The sequence below is a fragment of the Octopus bimaculoides genome, chromosome 23 (genome assembly GCF_001194135.2).
Source record: "Octopus bimaculoides isolate UCB-OBI-ISO-001 chromosome 23, ASM119413v2, whole genome shotgun sequence".
Lineage (NCBI taxonomy): Eukaryota > Metazoa > Mollusca > Cephalopoda > Octopoda > Octopodidae > Octopus > Octopus bimaculoides.
Genome location: NC_069003.1, coordinates 22,403,852 through 22,412,612, shown reverse-complemented (window position 1 = coordinate 22,412,612; position 8,761 = coordinate 22,403,852). Strand labels below are relative to the sequence as shown.

Here is an 8,761-nt window from a genome sequence, read left to right as displayed (position 1 = left end):
TTAGATTAGTATTTTTTTCTGGATGGTGTCATTGGGGACTTTCACTGTTTGAATTGTATAATGGTGGTTCTTCTCTAAATTGTATTTATATACATATATATTATATATGTTGAAATTTAATTTAGTATTACTAAATTGAATATTCCTGTACGTTTGGAATTATATATTCCCTAATATTATTATTATTATTATATATATATATATATATATAGGGAGAATTCACGAAAAAACAACAGATGAAGACAGGTGGTGTAGACAACAAATGGATGTATTAGTATAACGCTCGGGAATAGAGAAAGTCTAACGTTTCAAGCCTACGCTCTTCAACAGAAAGAAACAAGGGGAGAAAAAAATGTGTGTAGTGGTCAGCGATCTATATATTCTTTTACTTGTTTCAGTCATTTGACTACACCCATGCTGGACCAATGCCTTAAAGGGTTTTAGTTGAAGAAATCAACTTATTCTTTTGAAAGCCTCGTACTTATTCTATTGGTGTCTTTTGCTGAACCGTTATGTTACGGGGACATAAACACACCAGCATTGGTTGTCAAGTAAAGGAAGTGGGGACAAACAGAGATGCACACATAAAATATATACATGCATATATATGATGGGCTTCTTTCAGTTTCTGTCAACCAAATCCATTTATAAGGCTTTGGTTGGCCCAAGGCTATAGTGGAAGACACTTACTCAAAGTACCATGCAGTGGGACTAAACCCGGAACCATGTGGTTGGGAAGCAAGCTTCTTACCAGACAGCCATGCCTGTGTCTATATATGTGTGTGTGTATAAATAATATAAAATGGGACAAGAACGCAAAACATCCAGACAGTTAGGTGATACAAGAAAGGGACAAAACATCCAGATAGACGATAGGAAGAAAACAAGGACAGGTCATTCGGAGTTTTCTTTTACAAGTCGAGATACAGATTATCTTTGCAATTTTGGCTGGTTATACTCGATATTGCTCCAATCTGGCCAGCCCCAAGGAAAAACTAAGCTAAGAGCATTAGATTCCTTAGAAGAAAGCTGCGAATGTATACAAAAACGAGGACGGAAAGAAACGAATAATGTTACACAAATACAATAAAAATAATAACAGAACATAACAAGAGGTGTCTTTCGACTAAGGACGAAATTAAGCTGGCAGGTGTGGAAATAAAGCCTTATGGCAGGGATACAAGGTTTCACAGGCACAGGGAGGAATATCAATGTTGCACGCACAACGGCCAGCCAAGAAAGAAAGATCAGGCTTGGCCGAACACCAGTCATGTGGGAAGAGAAGAGAGAGATGCACACACACACACAGGTGAAGGATATAAATATTGGTAAGCAAAACATTAAAACTGCTGCTTTATGAACAAAGGCACTGGAGATATTTGTTGTTCCCTGATTTACCAACACTGCCTTATTGTTCTTACTATGGTCAGAAATGTAATGAGATAGTAATTAGTCCATTGGCAGCCAGCAATGAATAACATCCTTGTTCATACAGATTGTGTGATACAAAAATAAATAGAAATAAAATAAATGAGGATGTATTTTCTGGTCGATTTTTCATTCCTTGTATTGATTCTTCATTCCTTGTGCCATATGTGGCAATGTAAGAAATCAATAGACACAGCAATAATAATTACACATTCTTCTCTGCAGCTGTGAACTGTACAATAGACATGTTATTGTAGTTGTAGGTGGTGGTGATGGTGGTGCAGTAGTTGTTGTTGTTGCTGTAGGTAGTGGTGGTGGTGGTGGTGATGTTTAACACCAGGTTGACCCTGATCCAACCAGCCTATGATCAAAGGCATTTTATTCATAACAATCCCTTTCCCAGGTTTCTAGGACTATATTACCTTATATAACCTTCCTGTTTCAAGATGATAGGGTGTAATTTTCGGGAGATTTGCTTGTTATTTTTAGCAGATCTAGCAACCATGTGATACAGTTTATGTCTGTTGTTCTATCTCCATTGTCCAACATGTTTCTGTATAACTGTTGCTGTTGCTGTTCCTGTTGTTGCTACTGTTGTTGTTGTTGTGGTCATTGCTGCTGCTGCTGCTGCTGTTGTTGTTGTTGTTGCTTAGTTCCATGCCAGCCACGACAGAACAAGCACCTAAGCCTTGGTTGTGTGTGTCTTCTAGATTCTAGAGTTGTTGATAATGGAGTTAGCCAAGGTGGATTTGGCCAGAATGTGACAGCTGTTGTGCTTTGACATACCATTGGTGTCTTGTATTTCCCAGCAAAGTGTCTGAAGCTTATTGATGTGGCTAATATATTGATATAGAGGATGAGCCAAAAGTCACACACAATATAAGTTCAATATGCTCTGGAATTGATAAAGACATACTTCAATTTTCCTAAAATCAAACAAAATAAATAAAATTATGATGAATACACACATACTCGTACATGGTGAACAAAATGAATAATAATAATAATAATAATAATGATAATGTAATGTAAATAAAAAGTCTAATACTTTGGTATGTGATTTTCAACCCACCCTGTATTGTTGTTGTTGTTGGCACTCTGTCGCTTATGACGTCCAGTTGATCCGATCAATGGAACAGCCTGCTCGTGAAATTAACGTGCAAGTGGCTGAGCACTCCACAGACACGTGTACCCTTAACATAGTTCTCGAGGATATTCAGCATGACACAGTGTGACAAGGCTGACCATTTGAATTACAGGCACAACAGAAAGTAAGAGCGAAAGAAAGTTGTGGTGAAAGAATACAGCAGGGTTCGCCACCATCCCCTACCGGAGCCTCGTGGAGCTTTAGGTGTTTTCACTCAATAAACACTCACAACGCCTGGTCTGGGAATCAAAACCGCGATCCTATGACTGCGAGTCCGCTGCCCTAGCCACTGGGTCATTGCGCCTCCACCAACCCGGTATATTGCCGATATATTTGTATATGAGAGAGATAGTGTTGTTAGGATGGTGTCATAGCAACATTGTGGGGTGTTGCAGATGTGTCTGGAGTGAGTGTGAGAACTATGAAGTGCTATGAAGGTATTATAGATGTGTTGTGGGGTGTTGTAGATATGTCTGGATAAAGTGGGAGAACTGGTTGCCAGATACATACACCCACCCACAAAACCCAGTTTCTTTCAGTTTCCATCTACCAAACCCACTCACAAGGCTTTGGTTTGCTTGGAGCTACAGTAGAAGACACTTGCCCAAGGTGCTGCACAGTGGAACTGAACTCAAGACCACATGGTTGAGAAGCAAGCTTCTTACCACACAGCCATGCCTGCACCTGAATTCTTGAGATGCTTTGGTAACAAATGTTACAAATGTTTTTATCCCTAAAATCATTCAGAACCTGATATAACAGATGTGTTTAGAGATGGAGGAAATACACTAGCAGTTGTGGATTACAGTTAAAGATGGTTACGGGAGAACTTTGACAAAAACTTAGGAACTACCAGGGTGAGATTTGCATTAGATAAAACGTGATTATCAATATTCCATCTGACATAAGGCAATGAGCAGGCAAAATTGTTAGCATACCAGGCAAAATGCTCAGTGGCATTCCATTTGTCTTTATGTTCTGAGTTCAAATTCTACCGAGGTCAGCTTTGCCTTTCATCATTTCGGGGTTGATGAAATAAGTACCAGTTGAACACTGGGGTTGATGTAATCGACTTACCCCCTCCTCTAAAATTGCTGGCCTTTTTTCAAAATTTGAAACCAATATTCTATTTGACATTAGTCCTCTGTTTATGTTAGGTAAATTAATATTTGCTCAGGAAAAATGTAAAAATGATGAAAATCTGTACAATCAGGGCTAGATTTAGACCTATTTGGGCCTCTGTGCCATGGCCCATATTGGCTGATACACAAATGCAACCCTCTATAAACTGTTAAAGTTTTCATTTAATTGATGTTCCCCCATAAAGAAGTGATCTTTTTAGTCTTCTACTGTGATTCCATTCACATGTAAAAACCATTTTCTTTTAATCCTTACTTCTGTTTTTAGCATAATATGAAACACTATGAACATGACCCTACTACACACTTACAATTTATCCCTGCTCACTATCATTGCATTGAGTTCTGTCAATGACAAAAATTGAAACAATTTTAGGCACTCATCTCTCTGTCTATCATTGTAGCATCCTTAGTTTCTCTCTTAAGGCTTAATACCCTGCAGACAGATCATAGAAAGACCAAAAGTAAAACATTTGATGTGAGCAAACATTTGCAGTTTTGTCATTCCTCTAAGATTTAACATGTACACTGCATATAGGTGAGCAAGCAGGCAGAATCTTTAGCACACCAGGCAAAATACTTGAGTTCAAATGTCAGTGAGGTTGACTTTGCCTTTCATCCTTTCGGGGTCAATAAAATAAGTACCGGTTGAGCACTTGGGTTGGTATTATCAACTACCCACTTGCCCAGAACTTTCTGGCCCCGTGCCAAAATTTGAAACCAATATGTAAATTGTGTATCTGTTTAGTGTTTACCAGTAATAAATCTCGTGACATGGTTTTAAAATTCTTGAATACAAACACAAGTCCATGGAAAAATTTTGCTTTAGATGTATTTATTACAAGAAACAGTTAGGTTTCTTTTTCTGAAGTGTTACACAGTCCAAATCCAGCCTACACAAGTGAGTGCATGATAAACAAAATAGGAATTTTGAAAGAAGTATGTATAAAACTAGTTTCAAAACATAAAATGGCTATGGGGGTCCATAGATTAAAAAATGGTTGAGAACTATGGTTTTATTTATCAAGTACAATAAAGTCTATGCTTGCTGTAGGAGTCTTATAAAACTGAAACATGTCCAGAACTGTTTCCCTTGGTTGCTTCAATAATTACATATTATTCATTAACTAATAGTAACAATATTTTTAATGATCTTTCTATAGCAACAACAATGTACTAAATATGTTGGTCTCAAATTTTAGCACAAGGCCAGCAAGTTCAGGGGAGGGATTAAGTCAATTACATCAACCCCAGTAAGCAACTGGTACTTATCAACTCTGAAAGGATGAACTTAGAATGTAAAGATGAACAAAATGCCACTAAGCATTTTGCCTGGCACGATGATTCTGCCAGCTCACTGCCTTAATGTATTGAATATATTAACAACAGTCCAACTAGATTAGACTTAGCTACTGTTAATAAACTTTGTTGTTGTTATTTCTCTTAACCCTAGGTCTGACCTGGTCATGTAGACCTACAACAAAAGGTACTCCAGCCATGACCTTCCCATCTTTTATTTAGACACACTTTATCTCAGGTTACTTTCTCTGATGAGCATTCCCAGGTCAAACAGTTAGCTAGAAATACCTTATGGGTTTTTCTTTTTGTTGTTTAATCCAAGGTCAACCTAAACTGAGCAAAACTAATCAAAACCAATCTAGTTGTGACCATCTTGTCTTGTTAGGATTACATTATCTAATTTGTCCTTTTTTTTAAAGGCAACTAGATGTGTTTTAAGGGAGGTTTGGTAACTACTTTTAGCTGATCAAATCATCACTTTGAGCATGGGTTCTTAATTAGGGATTTGTGAACCAAAGGCTGGAGGTATTGAACTTGGCCTCTCTAGTAGTTTTCTCTAAATATGACAAAATTATTGCAATTTTTTACCAGTTTGTCCCTTGTTATTCATATGCAAAGCAGAAACAACTGATTGACATCTTTTGAAGTCACATTAGTTTCAAATTTTGGCACAAGGCCAGCAATTTCGGGGAGGGAATAAGTTGATTACACCACCCCCAGTGCCCAAACTGGTACTTATTTTATCAATCCTAAAAAGGATGAAGGGCACTGTCAACCTAAGTGGAAATTGAACTCAGGACGTAAAGAAGGACGAAATGCTATGAAGGATTTTGCCCTGCATGCTAACAGTTCTTTTCTACTCTAGGCACAAGGCCCAAAAGTTTTGTGGGAGGGATCCAGTCGATTAGATTGACCTCATTATGCAACTGGTACTTAATTTATCAGCCCCGAAAGGATGAAAGGCAAAGTCGACCTCGGCGGAATTTGAACTCTGAACATAAAGACAGACGAAATACCGCTAAGCATTTCGCCCGGTGTGCTAACATTTCTGCTAGCTCACTGCCCTATCTTTTGAAGTCATATTGGCGCCTACATGAACAGGTGGTAACTTTAGTGGTGGTGTTGATTATGATAATGATTTCATTAGTCTGGTGATGAAGTATAGAAATATATTGGGCAAATTTTTGAGCTTCCCCTACAACTTTCCCTCACGACATACATAACGAAACTAAGCTGAAAAAGAGGATGAATGACGTCGTCTCCTCATACCGACACTCTGTAGGCCAATATCGATGGAATGCCAAAAATATTTTAATTAAAAAAAAAAAAAACTTAGGAGACTCTTTAATTGTTGTTTTCCCTCTAAGTCTGTCCTGGTCAAACATATTTATGACGGAAGCAGTTCCAGCGGCCAATGATTAATGGGAGATTTTCTAGCAGGTTGGGTGAGTGAGCACGTAGTGACTCTCTAACCTGTGTGTGATCTTCAAATCAACTTTGATCGAAAAAAACAAAAACAAAATAAAAACAAAAAAAGTATTATCAAAGACGTTGAAGCAATAATCTAGAGGAAGGTATAAGTCTAGCAAGGACTACATTAACCTGAATACACGTCTTGTTAAGACTGTAAGGTGTAATTTGAAAGAGATTTGGTTGCTATTTCAAGCAAGTCGATCGAACACAGGCTCACTAAGTATTTTTTTGTTCTCTAATTTGAGAACAACAGGAATTGCTATTACTGACAGTTGTTAAAGTTCGCGACTGGGTGATTCTCCAGAAAAGACTTGTGCGATATATTTGTTTACAGTTGCTAGATATTTCAGGTACTTAGTGGGGTGTTAGAAAAAGAAAATGCCTTGCAGTATCTATTCCGATTCTTTATGTTATGTTCAAATCCCTCCGAGATCAATTTTGCTTTTCATCCTTCCGAGATCGAGAAATACGGTACTAATCAAGTACTGAGATCGATATAACAGACTGTTCTCTTCTCAATAAAAATTTCAAGCCTTGTGTCTATGTTAGAAATATTTCTAGTAGGCAGAAACGTTAGCACGCCGGACGAAATGCTTAGCGGTATTTCGTCTGTATTTACGTTCTGAGTTCAAATTCCGCTGAGGTCGACTTTGCCTTTCATCCTTTCGGGGTCGATAAATTAAGCACCAGTTACGCCCTGGGTCGATGTAATCGACTTAATCCGTTTGTCTGTCCTTGTTTGTCCCCTCTATGTTTAGCCCCTTGTGGGCAATATAGAAATAAGAAAAGTTAGCACGCCGGGCGAAATGTCTAGCGGTATTTCGTCTGCTGTTATGTTCTGAGTTCAAATTCCGCCGAGGTCGACTTTGCTTTTCATCCTTTCGGGGTCGATTAAATAAGTACCAGTTAATTACTGGAGTCGATGTAATCGACTTAATCCCCTTGCCTGTCCCCTCTATGTTTAGCCTCCTGTGGGCAATAAAGAACTACATTTGGCATATAAAGCATTAATGTTGTCCCTCCCACAGCTCGACTGGAAAGGTTCTTTTCCTGGAATGAATTACATTAATTAAACATCAGCGCCACCAAGCCCTCGTAGCCGGAACTAACAAGAGTGGTTAACTCTCGCATTACTCATCTCGTTCAGTTCGTGTTCCACATTTAGCAAGCACTGACCGATGCTCTACGTTCACCGAGGTGAGGTAGGCAAAGAAACATTCTAAAGTTTATAAATTTTTTTTTTGTTTCCTATATTGATTGGGTTTATTGCCAACATTTGTTTTTCTTTGCGTAGGGAGCGTTAGTAACTTTACTTTCACTATACTTAAACTTGTTGCTTTTAATCCTTGATATTTTCACCTAAAAAATTTAATTACCACTTTACATTCTTGTCATAGTGAAACTATTTACGACGATTTATTTAATAACCGAGGTGGGCCAAGCACCGAACTAAATCACTTTAACCATTTTACATTATCTCTGTATTGTCGTTTCTTTTGGTTCTGAGCTCACTTCTCTCCCAGAGTTTGAACCCTTATCTCTGATTCTGCCCGGGTTCGTCAAATAAGGACCCAGGAGGAAGATTCCATAACCTGAGATCTATTTCCCCTGTGGAAATTGGCTTTGTGCCTAGTCAAATTATTTTTCTGATTCCTGTACTGATCCGATAATATATATATATATATTGATATTTTTGCTTGTTTCTTCTATTCTTTCGTTTTCTCTCATCAAGCATTCAATTGTTTGGAGAATAACAACTATTTTACGCTTGCATCTGCTTGTAATTGCTGTTTCTTGTGGTGTTGTGTTTATGTGTCCACACACATACATACACTCAAATCAAGTCTTGCTGTTTTTTAATTGGTAATTCATTTTATTATTATTATTATAAGTAGTTGTAGTATTACATAACGTAGACACACACAAGCTCCATTATTCGTTAATACACACACACACACATATATGTGTGTGTGTGTGTACATACGCTCGCAGTCCACTCTCATAATTGGACATAGACTTTCTGAAGTATTTATGTAGATCTTCAGATATGCTAATATATATATATATATATATATATACACACGTTAGTCGTCTAAGATACCATAAGTCAGGGAGAAGATGCTCTCGTATATCTGTCAGTAGAGTGGGTTTATTATCCAAAATTTATAGTATTAAATATCCCAGCCGTGATGAATATTTCATACTATAAAATCCAGAGAATGTGTGTGTGTGTGTGTGTATATATATATATATATATATATATATATATATATAT

At 37.6% G+C, this 8,761-nt stretch overlaps 1 protein-coding gene across 3 annotated transcripts in view; it reads left to right on the top strand.

Moving 5' to 3' along the window:
- Positions 1–7,574: 7,574 nt before the first annotated feature.
- LOC106876969 (beta-secretase 1) overlaps positions 7,575–8,761 on the top strand; it is a 55,622-nt gene continuing 54,435 nt past the window's right edge. For 2 of the 3 annotated variants that reach the window (XM_014925740.2, XM_014925738.2), the window contains exon 1: positions 7,575–7,688. The gene's annotated coding sequence lies outside the window, so the exon portion shown is untranslated. The remainder of the gene's footprint in view (positions 7,689–8,761) is intronic. The other variant, XM_014925739.2, reaches the window with a different exon arrangement.